This window comes from Mustela nivalis, assembly GCF_964662115.1.
Source record: "Mustela nivalis genome assembly, chromosome: 8".
Taxonomy (NCBI): domain Eukaryota; kingdom Metazoa; phylum Chordata; class Mammalia; order Carnivora; family Mustelidae; genus Mustela; species Mustela nivalis.
This window is the reverse complement of record NC_139027.1, coordinates 12,586,463-12,602,048: the sequence shown is the minus strand read 5'-3', so window position 1 is coordinate 12,602,048 and position 15,586 is coordinate 12,586,463. Positions and strand designations below refer to the sequence as shown.

At 49.8% G+C, this 15,586-nt stretch overlaps 1 protein-coding gene across 4 annotated transcripts in view; it reads right to left on the bottom strand.

Annotated features, from left to right (window-relative positions):
- Positions 1-2,216, bottom strand: part of KCNS3 (potassium voltage-gated channel modifier subfamily S member 3) — a 38,438-nt gene extending 36,222 nt beyond the window's left edge. The window contains exon 1 of one of the 4 annotated variants that reach the window (XM_082745799.1): positions 2,049-2,216. The gene's annotated coding sequence lies outside the window, so the exon portion shown is untranslated. Of the gene's footprint in view, positions 1-801; positions 880-1,280; positions 1,465-2,048 lie in introns of those variants that run through there. The other 3 variants (XM_082745801.1, XM_082745798.1, XM_082745800.1) reach the window with 3 other exon arrangements.
- Positions 2,217-15,586: the final 13,370 nt, after the last annotated feature.

Here is a 15,586-nt window from a genome sequence, read left to right as displayed (position 1 = left end):
TGGTTATGCAAATCACTTAAACAAATACAAGGAAGATGGAGGGGAAGGTTTCTGATCCGGTTTTCCTCACCTGCCCTGCTCTTCAGAGGGAAAGACAAAGTAAAAAAAAAAAAAAAAAGAAGAAGAAGAAGAAAGAAAGAAAGAAATCCAAGAGCGGGACGATTGGCAAGTCCGCTCTCTGTGCCCAGGCACGACCCCGCTTCACCCGCTCACGCTCAGACATCGAACCAGAGCCCCGGGGTTATCCCGGCGGCTGGAGGGGAATCTTTGCCGCCCACCGCCGCCGCTGCCGGCTGCCGGAGTTAGACCGCCGGCTCCGTCTCCCGAGCCGAGATGCGGGTGACACACCAAGGACGCCAAAGGTGCTCCTTTCCCAAAAGAGACGGGGAGAGACAGAGGGGGGGAAGGCGGGGTTGGGGGGAGCCGGAGCCCTGCAATGCGAAAGGAGCCTAGCCTGGCGGGCCGCGGCCGCCGTGGCAAGGTCTGGCTCGCTCCCCAGCCCATTCACCTCGGGTGGTCCGGCAGCCACCCCCTCAGAGGGGCGCGGGCAGGGGACGTTCCCGACACCCCCACCCCACCCCCCAGGCAAAGGCGGGGAGCCGGCGGGCGGCCCTGCAAGCCCCAAGCCGCTCGCAGCCGGAGCGCGCAGCCGGCCCGTGGGCACAGCGCGGCACCAGCCCCCGGGCCGGGGGTGCGCTGTGCCCTGCGACGGTCGCGGGGCGCCCGGCCCCGCTGCAGGGCAAAGGGGAGGGGAGGAATGACGGGGAAGAAGGCGGAGCAGGCGGCAGGGGAAGCACTTACATTCGCCAGGAGAGCGCCTCCTCTCGAGGAAGAGAAGGAAAGGCTTCGCGGCTAAGGAAACGCCCCAGGGATGCCGTCCGCGAAGTGCCGCCTCTCCCCGGCTCCCCCGCTCCCCGGCTCTCTCGCCTCCAGTGAGTCCCCCACCCCGCGACTACCCACCCCACGCCCAACAGCGGATCCTAGCGACCCCGGCTGCGGCCTTCCGAGGGGCCCGGCCACCGCGCCGCCGGCCGCAGCTCGCGCAACAGGCGGGTCTGGAGGACTCCCGCGACGGCGGGCTCCGGGAACCGGAGGATGGGGGGGCGCCGCGAGGCAGGCGCTCAGCAGAATGCCAAGTCCCCTGCGGTCCTAGACCTGCGCGGCCGTGCACTCGTGACCCGAGCCACGGGGCTGCAGGGGCAGCAAAATGTGGCCAAAGTTGCGGGGTCGCACGGAGAAGTCGCCGGAGTGCGCGCGGAGGAGGGGACACGAGCAAGTACCTGCAGGAGTCCCGGTGCTTCAGGCTCGCTCTGCTTGGCGACGCCGCCCGCCAGCGCCGCAAGAATCAGGCCTCGCCGCGCGGCCCGGCGCCCGCCGCGGCGGCGGCGAGGAGAGCCGGGTGGCCCGCCTGGGTCTGTCCGTCGGTCCCGGCCGGCCGGAGCGCGGCTCCCGGGAGCCGCGGATAGGGCGGGGCGGGGCGGGACGGGGCGGGGCCGGCTGCTCGGCCACCGCCCCATTGGTCCCGCTTCGCCCGCCGCCTAGCTTCTGGCCCCCGCCTGCGCTCCCCGGGCCGAGAGCCAGGCGCTCCGCCGAGGTCTGCTGCAGGTTACCGGGCTCGGGCCGTGCGACCCACGGCCACACGGAAGGACAGACTGGCGCCCTGGCGGGGCGCGTGCCCCCGCCGAGACCCGAGTGCAGAGTCACCCCCGGAGCCGCGTGCCCTGTCCCGGCGGGAGCAGGAGCGCGCCCGCTGCCTCCCACCTGCGCGCCCTTCGGGCTGGAGCCCGCGATTCGGCGGGAGGCAGACCGTCTCCTCCGCGGCCCTCCGCGGCACCGGCAACAGCCTCCCGAAAGTCGCGGCCCCAAGCGACACTGTGCAAATTTGCCAGGATTCTCCTAGGAAGTATCGAGGCCGCAACTTGTTTTAAAACAAAGTGCGAAGGAACAAACAGTCGCCCCGGTCCAGCCTGTTTACCACCAGCCCCGCTGCCCGAATACTCGGGCACTGCGCAGAGCAAGACTGTTTCTTGCTCTGTTCCTCGACTTACCTAGCAAGTCACATGCACTGAGCGAAACGGCGACGAGCCGGTTCTTCTTCCTGAAGGATGGAAGAGGAGGTCACAGGGAGATGCCTTCAGCCCGAGGTTGAGGAACGAACGGGGCCTCAGCGAGGACGGCCTGCGGTCCGGAAGGCATGGTCGGCCCCTCTGCAGTGAGCAAGAACTCAGTGAACCGCCGGGAGGAGAAATGGGACGCTCGGGGACCCACCCCCGCGCTCCCCCTCCCGCCCCCAAACTGCAGATTTTTAAGTTGTGCAGACTTGCAATAATTCCTCCGAGCCAGCTGCTCCAAGCTATAGGCGCCCGGTGTTCCCGCCCCCACATCACGCAATGGGGCAATTGCCCCCAAGCCAGCTCCTGCTGACCGCTGGCCTCAGACAAGCACCTAGCGAGACCACACAGAGTTAAGTTCCAGGCCCTGAGCCGGCATTAAGGAGGGGCCAGGGGCGAAGAGATGCATGGAAAGATGAAAGACACTTTTTCTGACCTCATCCAAGTACCCGGGGGTGCCTGGAGTTTCTCATTGTTTTTGTTTGATCAAAACCCACAGTAGGAATCAGAGAAAGGGGAGCAATGTTCAGGGTATCTTGTAGACTAAGGGTGAAACCTGCACCTTACAGAGAGTTTTGGCTGAAGGAGAAAGTAGTGGCAAGCAGGAAGGGCACAGGAGAGGCGGAAGCCCAACTCAGTGTTCTCTCAGACACCAGCACTTTCATTGGGCTCATGGAAGGCAAGGTGGGGAGGCAGGTGGCTGGGGAACAGATGTTTGGGGGCCCCTGTCCCTAATTCCATTGTTCTTTGACTCCCCCAAGCCTGTCCTGAGGAGAAGCCAAAGCTTTTGTCTACACTGCTGTTCGCAAGCCTCTGAAGAAGGTAATTTGCATATACAATCAGCATCTTTAGCCTAAGATCTAAGATTATTCTAAAAATATGCTTATATTTTGTCAACACCTGAGAAAAAATGCTTCCGAATCTCTCCCAGCAGTTAGCTATTTAATCATTTTAAATCACTAAGTTATCTGAAAAGTACAGCATTGTTTACTTGAGAATAAGAGATGTTCAGAATCTCCATGCGCTGCAGAGCCTATCTGCAGTGCAGAAAAGCCAGGGAACTGGGGCCTTCTCACAGGTCTGGACGGTCCCTGCGAACTGGAGGGAGGCACCCGCAGTGGAGGTCAGAAAGGACCTCCACGCAGCATCTGTGAAAGCTGGGACAGAATGGACAGGCCTCCACTGAGCGCATAGGGGACAGGGTATAGAAGGGGCACAGACTTAAGAAACAGACTGGGCTTCTCATCATGCTGGACTCAGGGGAAGCCCTGTGAGCAAGTCACCTAGTGGTTCAACGTTTCTTCTTCGGTAAGAAAAGTTCCTCCCTTTGAGGGCAATCCTATGAAGCAAATGGAATTAATACACAGGAAAGCATTGTGTGGGTCATAAAGTGCATGTCTGTTTCCCCAAAAGTTCATCCCTGACAGTGTACCAAGGTTGAGCCAGGCAAAGTAAATGGATTCTCACACACACACACACACACACACACACAGGGCCATGTTCTCACCCCCTGTTCCTAGGGCCTCTTCCTTTGAACTCAGTCTTCATTGCCGCAGTGCCTGCTCTGGTCGTTTTAACTGCCGCCTTCCTACCCCATCAGAATGTCTTTATGCCACAGCATATGGCCTGTCCCCTTTTTATTAACTGTGTACATAGAAAAGCATCTGTGTAAGCCATGCATTAACCTATAAGGGGTTGATCGTCAGCTGACAGTAGTACCCACCCCTCCATGTTTGCAGAGGACCCCTAGAGTCAGTGGAGATAGGCCAAGCAAATGTGGGCCCAGGAAAGCCTGTCTTCCAGCCTTCCATATTCCCCTTACTCTGAACACTCCTTTGGTAAGTTCTTCCTCTCTTGCCCACTTACCCACAGGTCCAAGTTCTCCTGCTCCTCTCCCCTCCCAAACCTGTCCCTGACCCTAAATCCAGCTGTGTGTCATTGCTAGAGGAAGGGGAGGTATTACTTTGTTTTTTAAATGGAAAAAGGTCTTCCTGTGAAAATGAAGGTGTTCTCATCTCTGTCAGGAAGGTGGTGAGTGAGGGAGTATTAGTAATGGTGGCTAACATTTGTTTCTCTTACTGGCTTCTCATTAAACAGCCGCCTGAATGTCACACCAGCCAATGGGAGCCCTTGGAACATTTGCAGTTCCTGAAGTGCCAGACTTTTTCATGTCTCCCTGCACTCACAGTGGTCTCCCTCTGCTTGGACTATCCTTCCCAACCAGAAGCCTTTCTTTGCTCAACCAACTCCCTTTCCCTTAGGACACCATTCTGTTCTTAATCACTACCCTCTGGAAAACCCCCTCTCCTGCCCAGGGCTCTGAACCTCTCTCTCATTCTCCCTCATGCCTTTTGCTTCTTACTTACGTAGCACCTACATACTGGATTTTCACTGTTTATCTTCAAAAAGACAGTGAGCCCCTTGAAGGCTGAATTTCTAGGACCTTCAATAGGGTCTGCATGTTTGTGAAGTGATTTACCATAGCCTCCATCATAGGGCTGCTCGGCAATGTGTGCTCCCAATGGGAACTGAAATATTTTATTTCTTCCATCAGGTAAAGAGAAAACATGAACCATCACCTCAGTCTCTGCTTGGATGCCAGGCAGGTCAAGATCGAATCTGATTACTTAGCTAGAATTCTTTTATTCCAGATTATTGCTACGATGATCTCTGTTCTTTCACAAAATTATGTGTATGTTTACTTTAAATGCCCTGTTATGTTATTTTTATATTCAAAGTACCTTGGGGGTGTCTGGGTGGCTCATTCGGATGAACTTAGGACTCTTGATTTCAGCTCAGGTCATGATCTCAAGGTCATGAGATTGAGCCCCTGGTTGGGCTCTGTGCTCATTGCAGAGTCTTGAGATTCTCTCTCCCCCTCTCCCCCTGCCCCTCCCCCATGATGCACAGGTGTGCACGCTCTGGCTCTTAAATAAATAAATAAATAAATTTTTTTTAAAAACATAAAGCAAAAATAAAGAAAGTGCCTTAAATACTTGTGGTCTTCAAGTCCAAAGACTTGAATTCTCTCTGATCAGCTCAGAGATATCTCCTCTCTGGCTTTCTATTTGGGTTTGGACAAGATGATCCCCAAGGTGTTTGCCAGTTCTAAAAGCCTTACAGCTACCCAGATAAAAGGACAACATTTATAAATTATTCAATTAAAAAAAAAAAGCCTCTGTAACAGAATATGTCTTAAGTCTCCAGGCACAAAGGAATCCTCTCCTCAGGTCTTGGAGATGTCCTCTGAGGACTCTTGAGCATTTCCCAAGATGAATTCCATAGAACACCTGTGTCATAGTCAAGAAGACTTTGGGCAAGCACATACTACGTTCCATGTCTCAGTACTCATAATAATCTACTTCAGCGTAGTAAGGGCTGTGTCTGAGAGGTCAGGCCATGAAAATACTCCAAGGGATGGACTCCCTCACTGATGGGTGCCCAGAATGCCCCCTACATTCTGAGCCACCACCACCACAGCACTGAACTGGACATCCTTGCATGTGCCCCCTTATGGACCTGGGAAGAATTTGAGATGATTATATATATATATACACCCAACAGCAGGATTGCAGGTCAGAAGGTGTGGACAAGACTGATAGAAATATTGAAATACTTACACCAGTTGGTAAATAGTGCTGCCCTGAACCTCCCTGAGTATCCTTCCTGTCGTGTCAGCCCGTCTTCAGGATCCCCCAGAACTTCCCACCATCCTACAACTAAAGAGTCAATGCCTGGCCCAACCAGACTGAACAGTCTTTCTAGCAGTTGTTAAATACTTTGACAATTGCCCCTGGATAGGCACATGCTCGACACAATGGTCCCAGTCCTTATTTCTTCATATAGCAATAACAACAAAAACAAACTTATCTGAAGAATTCAGTCCAGTTTCTTGTCCTATTATATGGACTTCTCAGAGCTGCAGAACCCTGCTGATGCTTCCATCTGCATTATGGGGGCTGTATCCTACCCAATGCCGTGCAGAGATGTGGGAGCCTGCAGACTGTGACCACTCTCAGGGCCAGCCCTTGAGCCTGCTCTGCCAGCAAGTGAGGCACCTGAGACTCAACCCCCTGAGTTTGACCTTGGCTCTGTTCTGAGTTTGACCTAGATTCAACGCCAAGTTTGACCTTGGCTCTGTTCTGAGTTTGACCTAGACTCAATCCTCTGAGTTTGACCTTGGCTCTACTCCCCTCTAGCTGTGAGACTTGGAGCATTTCCTCTCTCTCTGACCCTCAATCTCTTCATTGTGTAGATGTTCCCTGACAGGGTGGCAGTAGGGTTCAAATAAGATAATGAGCAATATAGAGGAAGAAAAGAAAAAGTCTCTTGGTATCCAACTCAACATAAAATTTAGCTCTGTCACCTGGCCCTCTTCGGTCTCTGTTTCTCCCATGTAAAATGGGGATAATTATACTGTAGGGTATCCCCCAATTATTATGAGATTCCTTGTGCTGCCTTAACACCTTTGAACTTTGCAGGACCCCCGAGGCTTAGACAGGAGTTCTACTACTCTAGCCTGATGTGCCCCCCACACAGGGGGAAAGTCTCCCCTTCTGGCAAGTTCCCCTATTGATTAGACCAGCTGCGCCTTACCTGCTTCTTCATCTAATGGGTTTTGCCTCCCTGCCAGCCTGTGGAATTATTCAAACAAGCCAATCACATCCTCCTGCAGGAACCAACAATCGCCTCATCCTCTCATCACGGCAAAGCACTCTTCCTGCGAGCCCCTGCTGGTTCTCTGCTCCCAAGCTTTCCCAAGTGGCCCCCTGTGGGGTGCGGTGTCCTCCTCCCCGTGGCTATGAGTACGTGTGACTAATACACTGCTGTCAGTCTCATCTGTCCTGTGTCAGCTGTCGTGTGTTCAAGACTCATCCTATTTATGGCAAGAACGCTCCTTCGCCAACCAGGTGACTAGGAGGTGATCAGAACTGACAGACACCCATCTCAAAGAGCTATAACTCTGGAGCCTTCCCCACTTCATGGAGCTATGAGAGAAATGCCATATACTGCCAATCACTGCAACCCTTTTACCTGAGAGGAAAATAAGCAATTTATTTGTGTGCCTGTGTGTGTATAAATAAGAGTGATCCTAATCTCAACGATTACTTCATGACTATTAATAAATATTACACGTATTATTTTATTTAGCTCTTAAAGCAGTCATGAAGTTTTTTAAAAATGGAGATGCTTCAAGGATTTTATTTATTTATTTATTTATTTATTTGTTGCTTCTGAAATGCCAAGTTTTGTGGTGGTGCAGCAATGCATGGTAGGAATTTTTCATAACTCCCTTCAGGAGACCCAAATCAATGTTTGGGCTCACGTTGTTCTGTGGCTGCAAAGTATGGAAAATTCTCCTTTCGTCTGATCCAGCAGATAGATTTCTAGGACAGCAAGTCTGTTGTACAAGACTCAGGTTCCCGTGTACTCTCATTCACACACCAAGACACGAAAATGCACACACCTGCGTGGGCATATACATATGTTCTCAAGAAGTTACATATGTCCTACACACACATACACACACAGAGCCACACATGGGTGCACCCTTGTTTCCACATCCAGGGACACTCTCCTGTGGTTCTCTGACACTGTGAAGGCCCCAGATTTCTCTTTCATCAGGACACTGAGCTATCATGAGTTATCATTTTCAATAACCTTGTACACCAGGCTGGCTGTAGGATGCTGAGTCATAGAGAGCAAGGGCAAGAAAGCTTGGGAGTCAATCATCAGCCATGGAGGTGAACTCAAGGAGAAGCAGAAAGAAGATAACCCCCTCCCACACACTGATCCAGAGTCAGAAGAAGAATCCTGATGACCGGGGGGCAATTTGGTCCTTACAAGAGCTCACCCTCGTAGAGGAAACTTCTATGAGGGAGTGAATTCAGCTCCTCTCCCAGCCTCTGTTCTCTCTCCAGGGCTGCTCCTCTGGGCAAGCTTATCTGCTGACTCAACCCCTGCTTGTATATGTTGACGTCTCCTAGCCCTCAACCTCCAACTCGGATCCTGGTCCTTAGAGAGGCTGCTCAGAGCTGCACATTGTGTTAAGGACTCTGGAACACGCAAAGATGAAGAAACAATCTCTGCTTTCAAGAAGTGAGCATTCTACAAGATAATCAACTGAGAGATAAATGTGGAGAGCCAGCTCTAAAAATGCACAGAGAATTACAGGAGTTGACACAGATCTCAAATAACACTTACTACCTGTGGAACCTTGGGGATAAAAACTTCCACCCTCAGAAATGTGTGACATTTCTACTCGGGGATCTCTTTCTTTGCTCAGCAAATCTTTCTTACTCAACTTCAATTTTGTCCACATTTCCCATAGAACCCCACCCAAGTCTCCATTCTGAGCCCTGGAGTGCCTCCATCCCCACCAAATCCCCAGTTCCCATCCGTAGCATGTAACCTGGCCATCTGCTTACTGAGACAATAGAGGTTGCAGGACGTGTGGTCCCTCACCTTCCATCTGCTCCACGTCAAAGTCTCTCTGAGGTTGACACACTTTCTTTTACTCCTGCTTTGAGGAAAGCCGCTTATACCCATGTACTCTGAGGTCCCCAAGAGAAGCAAGACTAAAGGGAAAGAGAGGTGTTTTTTTAAAGATTTTATTTATTTATTTGAGAGAGAGACTGAAGGTGAAGGGAGGGGCAGAGGGAGAGGGAGAAGAGACTCTCTGCTGAGCAAAGAGCCCAACACTAGGCTTGATCCCAGGACCCCAGGATCATGACCTGACCTGAGGACCAATGCTTGACTGACTGAGCCACCCAGGTGCCCCATAGCATTGATTTTTGAGAGAATGTTTCTTTCAGAAGATTTTCCAGATATTGCATAAGGAATGAATTACAGTCCTAGAATGCATGTCACCATGTGATGGAAATATGTAGGTTTCAGAGTTGTATCCAGGATGTACAACTTACCACCTGTTTCACCTTGAGCATGTGACTCAATTTTCACTTATTAATTCCTTCAACCAACATTTGAAGGTCTACTGAGTGTCGAGTATACTAACCACAGCTACAATTTAGTCATTAAGGGGGTAGGGGAGTGCAGTGGTAATAATACTACCGACTTAGAAGTATGTATTGAGTCTTTGGTGCCCCACCAAGCGCAAGAGAGAGTAATAAGTGTGATTTATCTTCTTCTTTTCTTTCTGGCTTATAGCACCCATGCTCCTGTTCTGTATATAAAGAGGAATTCCTCATAAACAAAATAAATTTCTAGCTGGCTAATGAGAAGCATCAATATAAATTCCACATAAACTTCAAAGTGCCCTTCTGTTCAATACAATAAAGTACAATAAAGTACAATAAAGTTCTAGGGTTTGAGCATCTAGTTGAGCAACATTCCCATTCTACGTAAACCATCCCAGGGCTGAGTCTCCAAGTCCTGCCAGATGACGACAGGAAGGACCCCATAGGCCAGAGGGCTGGCAGCATGGCTTCCTAGTATGCTCTCCCCAGTGATCAGAAGACCTGTGTTGTCATTCATTCAATCTCCTGGTCAGCAAAGGTTTTCAGAACATGACTATTACATCTGGATCAGTGCAAAGTACTGGGATTATTGAATGTGAATTTCAAGAACACAGATCTATAGGTGCAATTTTTTTAAATTTTCTTTATTTCTCTATCTCTGACAGCTCTTGAGAACTAATTTCTACATGACAGCAGAAAACAATATTGGCAATTCCAGGTAAATCCTGGGATTCATAGGATTAAATTCTGTAAAATCAGCCTCCCCTCCACCTGCTGCCTTCCCTTATTCTCTGAGGTCAAAGGTAAGATCTGTAGGGGCCTGTGACCATCACCCCAGCAATGAGGGTAAGTGAAGTAAAGCATTACTACAACCCTCCACTGGGCTGGGCTGCCCAGTACTTGATACTCATCCTACCCCATCGTGTGCTACTAGTTTTCGCTGGGCTTCTTGAGTTCACTGTGTCCCTCATGGACTTGACCCTAGTGCTTTGGGGCCATCACCCACCTTTGCAATCTGCAGCATTTCTACAGGATGGAGAACTCCTGGTCTCATTTCCTACACCATGTGGTGTGTATGGCACCCTGTAAGGTACCCTTGGGCCCATATTCCCCAATAGCTTACTCAGCACACTACTCTGCCTCAGACACCATACTGGGAGCAGATCTCTTTATTTGGCTTCAAATGTGGACACTGGTATCCTTTGCTCTGCGATTCTTCCAAACTTGCCCAGACTTTTCCTCTTCCTCCCCTCCTTAAGGCCTCCACCAGCTCTCAGATCAAAGGCCTTCCCACCGTCTCTCACTTGCTGTATCAACTCTAGGAAAACTGGTTTTCACGTATCCACTTTCCCATTTACTGTGTTTGCTAGAATCTTAGCTCTTGAGCTTCTATAATTTAATTCCTTTCGCTCAAAGCTATGGGGATATGAGCATCAAGAGCCTATTTTGCAAGTCAAAAGTCAAACTCTGATATTTCCTCCTCTTTGCATCCCCATAATCTTAATCCGAACCTCTAACTAAATGGGGAGACAATTGTATATAAAAACTGTGGATGGGAGAAACACAATATTAATATCCATTAATATTTTAAAACATTATCTTACTATATATTAAGCACCCGTGGTCCCTGTCATTGAAAAGCTCATAGTCGGGGCACCTGGGTGGCTCAGTGGGTTAAGCCGCTGCCTTCGGCTCCGGTCATGATCTTGGGGTCCTGGGATCGAGTCCCGCATCAGGCTCTCTGCTCAGCAGGGAGCCTGCTTCCCCCTGTCTCTCTGCCTGCCTCTTCCTACTTGTGATCTCTCTCTCTATCTATCTATCTCTCTTTCTGTCGAATAAATAAATAAAATCTTTTTTTTTAATTTTTTAAAAATTTTAAAAAAAGAAAAGCTCATAGTCAATGGGAAATTTTTACCAATCAGCCAGTTGGCCAGATCTAATATAACCTCCAAAGACTGACTGATTAGCAAACACTGATTGGCAAAGTAACCCACGGATTTAGTTCTGTCCCTGTCCTGATATTTGTGAGGCCATGAGAAGAGCACAGGTCGAGGTCCCCTGACCCTTATCAGATACTCTTGCCTTCCCATTCTGGTTCCTTCCAACAGTGTAAGGGAGCCACACACTCACCCTAATGAACACATCAACCCACTCATCCAAGATGTCTAAGTCCTGGTTTCAAGCTTGCTGTACCAAAAGGTGTTTATTTTCTTGGGTGCATTATCATTGGAGACCACATTTAGGCTAATGGCATGGCACGGGAGTTCTGGGGACCATAAGATAGTATAAATACAGACCCCAAACCTAGTTGGGAAGGTAGAAAAAAATTATTCTGCCCAGAATCCAAATTGAAACAGACAAGCTTTCTTGTCAGTTCCATTTATCAAAAGGTGGATTTGTTTTTCTATTCTAGTATTTTCCTAGGTTTTTAGTCTTCTATGCGCTCGGGTTTTATGGAAGGATAGTATTTACTTCCTATAGTCATTGGATTTCCAAAGTTAGCTTCTAACCACCCAGAATGTTCTTGATTCTGCTCATTCCCAAATGTGATCTTCGGGACTCTCATGAACTCTGTGAGCTCCCAGGAAATTACTCTTTGATTAAATTTATCAGTCTCATTTCAGTTACTAGCAGCCAGGAGCTCCATCATATCCACCACCAAAAAGGCCTGTTTCCTGCCCCTCCCCCTCCCCCCATTCTACATCTTGGAATCTTCTCAGTGAGGAATTTTCCAACCATTATTCTTCCCTATCTTGAGCAGGTCTAAGTGGCATATCTGTGACTGATGTCTGCCCGGTCGTCAGCGATGGCTCCTTTTTTGATAGACCAGTCCCTTTGCCATTGCAGATGGCCCCCAGTCCCTCACTGGAAGCAATGCCAATGGTCTGAAGGTAGGACAGGTAGGACAGGCATCCTAAGACTCTGCACCTACACCAGGCTGTTGATAAATGCTAACACCAATGATTACTAGAGCTGGAGCCCAGGGCTGTCCCACAGCACCCAACTTAGCCTTGCTATGGACCCAGCAACCCATGTCGTTACTGAAAGCTCCACATCATAAACAAGGCATTGGACTTGGCCTTTAGATGAGCTCCGCAAATTTCACTAATACACAAATGCTCTTCCTCATCTTCTCCTCACAGAACACCACCTCCAAGCCTTTGAAGTAGGTATCAGTGTATAATTTGAAAGGCTCATTAAGATCAGCAAAACTTAATGTAGAATCCTTGTCTGGCCATTCCATTAGGGTTCGGATGGCTTCTCACAGGCTTCCACTCATCTCTCTTTGGAACAAGCACAGAGGGACGATCCAAGCCCCCATCGCAGCCCTTCAGGCTCCCAGGCAGACTGTCCACTGGTGAGAAACCCAGATCCCTAGCTTATTCTTTGCAAACTGTCCAAACGCTCCTCTGAACACTACTCCTGATTTATTTAGTACTCTCTGTTGGTGAACTCGGTTTGCTTAGTGTTGGAAGGAACCTTTCCTGATCAGAGCTCACTCCCAGCTCAAATGTCTGCCATTTATTTCTTAGATGCTGGAGAATCCACAGTCGTCAGGAGTGCCAGCTCTGTCTCCTTGGGGCAGGCTAGCTCTCAGAGAACCATTTCTAAAGGACCCTCCACGTCCTTCTTTATAAAACACAATATGCAAGCACCATCAAACAGTTCACGTTCCCAAGCATTCTCCCCCAAGCTGCTAGAACAGGGCTACTACTCTGGAAAAGACCGAAGAGAAAGAAAAAAAAAATTATCATCATCATTCTAAAAAAAATATAAGGCTGTTCCTTTCTTTCTTTCCTCAATCATGAATTCATCTAGTGATACTCAGGTCTAAAATCTAACCCAGAAAACCAATGATCCACTGCCGAACAGACTAGGTATCCCAAACCTGGGGACATTTTTAATCCATTTATTTAGTGTCCAATAATTCACACATGTTTTAATTTTTGTACTCTAATATGAATGCGAATACATAGGAATTTTGAGACTTACCTATACCGTCATTGATTTTTTATAGTATGCATCCTCTAATCATTGTTTTCTTGTTTTTTAAGATTTTATTTATTTATTTGAGTGAAAGAGAGCACAGCAGGGGAGGGGCAGAGGAAGAGGGAGAAGCAGAGTCTCCGCAGAGGTGGGAGCCTGACACAGGGCTCTATCCCAGAACCCCAGGATCATGACCTGACTTGAAGACAGATGCTTAACGGACTGAGCCACCTAAGTGCCCCATATCATTGCTTTCTGACAGAATGTTTCTTTCAGAAGATTTTCCAAATATTGCATAAGACATATTTATACTAAAAAATAACCTAACTGGGAGATATATATACATATATATATATATATTGGCTTAAATAACAGACATTTATTTCTCACAGTTCTAGAGGCTGGCAAGTCCAAGGTCAAGGTACCAGCAGATTCAGTTCCTAGTGAGAACTCTCTTCCTGATCTGTATAAATCCACCTTCTTTCTCTGTGCATACGCGGCCTTTCCTTAGCGTGTGCTCTGGAGAGACAGAGAGAGCTCATCCCCAAGTATAACACTTAAAAGACACTAATCCATCATGAGTGTTCCATTCTCAGGACCTGACCTAAACCTAACTCCTTCCCAAAGGACTCATCTCCAAATGCTATCACTGTGGAGGCAATGAATTTTGGACGATCACAAACCTTCAGCCCATGGCTACCACACACACACACACACACACACACATGCACACGCATGTATACATGTGTGTATAATTGCCTTTGGGGGGTTTTGCTAAATCTAGCAACCCATCTCCTACCAGTGCATGGCCCCTGCCTAGCCTGCCCCCCAACGTCACCACACAAATCCATAGCCTTAGGGAATGGTCAGCATCTAATACCACTGCCCTAGAACCTGTCCAGGTTCCCTACGTGAGCACCAGGGATTCCAACGGCTGTCCTATCTTCCTACGAATTCTGCTGTATTGCTAAAGACCTCTCCTCTTTCCCAAGGGAATCCAACTTTCCCTAAAATACCCATGTTGAATAATGTACACTTATAGATTCTCTGCATAGGTCAGAAATTAATTTCTCACAACTCTGGAGGCTGGAAAGTCGAAGCTCCAGGTGCTGGCAGATTTGGTGCCTGGTGAGAGCTGGCTTCCTGGCTCACAGATGGCGTCGTCTCCCTGTGCCCTCACACGGCAGAAGGAGGACAGGTAGTCAGGGTCAGAACTAAATGGACTCATAGGATACCTACTTAGCGTCCACAGAGAACTGGAGACTTGCATGGAGGAGAAAACTCACACATTTGGTGTCAGAAGTGGTATGAGAGTGAGAACCGCTTCATACAGAGCTCAGCGTGGGGACACAGGAATGAAACCACATGCATTCCACTGATGTGTTGTGTCGGGGTCTGTGGTTTCTCTGTGCGTCAGGCAGACACTCTGGAACGCAGGTCAGCTTGCACCATCTTGCAGATGTCCCCCACGGGAGGGCTACCCAGTTTGCCCTGGGGGATCACCAGCAAGAGGCCCTGGGCTGGGCACTGGTGGCACGCACTGAAGAGGAGTGGAAGAGTCAGGTCTTCCGTGTGCAGGGACTGAACAGTGGGGATCCCGGGGGCCCCTAAAAACCTAGCCCACAGAGGACATCAGGGCCCACTGATGGCAGCCAGAGCAGCAGAGGCAGTCAGCAGAGAGAGGACAGTATCTGCCCCCGCCCCTCTCAGGTAGACGAGCCTTTATCCTTCATTCAGCCCCCTCGCACGGGCTCACAACCGCTTCCCAACGCCACGTCCAGCCACACCGCACTGGCAGCTTGAAGTAGCCACGGTGGGACATTTACCTCACAGAACCAGGCAGATGCTACAACTCAGGGACACTTCCTTCCCCTTCCCATCTCCTCACCCCAGCTCTCTGCTGGACTGAAGACTAGAGGAGGCAGGAGAAGCAGAAGGAGGAGAAGGGGAGGAGGAGGAAAGCAGAGCATGCTGGCTCCACCCTCTAAGGCTGTGGAGCAGGACAGTGGCCTCACACGGCTTAGGAGGAGGGCTGAGATTCTCCGATGAGTCTGGCATCATAAACTGGCCGTGCTCGCCTTAATAAGAGAAAATAACCAGAGTCTATGAAATCAACCCACGACAAGGGACCTGGAGTCAGGTACACCTGGGAGTGGAGAGGGGTGACTTGTTTCCCAGCCCATCCCCTCCCCCACCTGGGTCATTCTCCAGGACCAAGACGCCAACAGGGAGGAAAGAAAGAGTGGGGGGGGGGGGGACCAAACAGTCATTTTGTGGGTGTGGTAGAGGGTGTCATTTGGGGTCTTTTCTTTCTTTTTGATGAATTGGCCACTGCTGTGGTTCTCTGTTAGTGGTCGTAGCTCCTCTGGTTCCCACCAACTGGCCAGCAGTGCTCTTGTGCGACAAGTGTCCCACGTGGCTGGAGAGCTGTGCCCACCTCGGAGGACCTGACAGTCTCCTTCCCCCCACGCCACTAACACAGGAGGTTCCAGCCCAGATTGCTGCCTCCTC